We start from the raw sequence: 1,254 nt of genomic DNA, 5'->3' as shown, positions 1-1,254 counted from the left end.
TAGTTTTGGAAAACCTTTAGCAATTTTATATAACTCTGAGCACAATCAAGGGGTAAGAAGGACTAAGGCGAGCATCCTTACTGCCCACTCTGGGATTGATTTTAAAAGGCTTTTCTGGATTAGGCTTTATGATCTCAGTAGGTTTTTTAGGAACAAAAAATGGAGTTCATACTAAGTATCAGAGCAGAATTTTTAGTAGAATTAGAGGAGCCAGGAGTCAGAGAAGGCCACAAAAGAGAGGCAGCTGGCAAAGGTGCACACAGTTCTACCACAGCTTGGGTAGTTGGAATAGAAATCTGGAATTGCAATTCCTTATTTTGCTTAATTAATTTTGAAACATTATCCTGGTAGAGAAGCATTTTCTGCTCTCATTTTGACTTTTAGAAGCTTCAAAAACACAATTGAAAAAAGCATTCCATTGTTTCTGATTGATTAAGGAGCCTTTCTCTTCTAGTTGGTTGCATAAAAATTCCTTTGAGATCATTCAAAAGAACCAAAAAAAATTGCCTAATATTTTCAAGCCTGTACTTTGTGAGAAAATGCCATGCTGACTGGTAAAAATAGGTAGCAGGATCATCATTTTTGTCCATATACTGGGCAGGAGTCCCTGAAGGGAATTTCACATTTCATATGGCCTTTCCCATCTTCAAAGAAGATTCAAGTTTGTTCAAAGTTAGCATTCTCACAGAGTTTAGATAGTGTGTTTTGCTTATATCAACATGTGCCTTATTGCAGCAGCATTGTCTTATGACTGGTGGGCAGCCTATGGTTTCTGTCCTATCCCCTAAATGGATTTATCCTGACAGAGGAATTTTTAACTGTCTTTCATGACTGGCAACCTCCCTCCTTGCATTTACTGGTTATTCTATGCCCTTTATTTCTTTGTGGTTTATAAAGCCTGAATTCCACAAACTAGAAAACTTCTAAGTCAGTAAACTGTCCAGAACTTTACACTACTTGTACTGTTGTTGTTGTTGTTAAGTGCCATATTATTGTTGTTGTTAGGTGCCATTGAGTCAATATTGACTCATAGCGATCCTATGCACAGCAGAATGAAACACTGCCTGGTCCTGGGCCAGCCTCACAATTGTTGCCATGCTTGAGCCCATTGATGCTGCCACTTTGCCAAGTTTTCTAGTTTGTGGAATTCAGGCTTTATAAATCCATCTCACTGGGGATCTTCCTCTTTTTCTATGACCCCCCATCTTACCAAACATGATATCCTTCTCCAGCAACTGGTCCCTCCTGACAATA

The sequence above is a fragment of the Chrysochloris asiatica genome, unplaced genomic scaffold (genome assembly GCF_000296735.1).
Source record: "Chrysochloris asiatica unplaced genomic scaffold, ChrAsi1.0 scaffold00170, whole genome shotgun sequence".
Classification (NCBI taxonomy): domain Eukaryota; kingdom Metazoa; phylum Chordata; class Mammalia; order Afrosoricida; family Chrysochloridae; genus Chrysochloris; species Chrysochloris asiatica.
Note: the sequence above shows the minus strand (reverse complement) of the source record.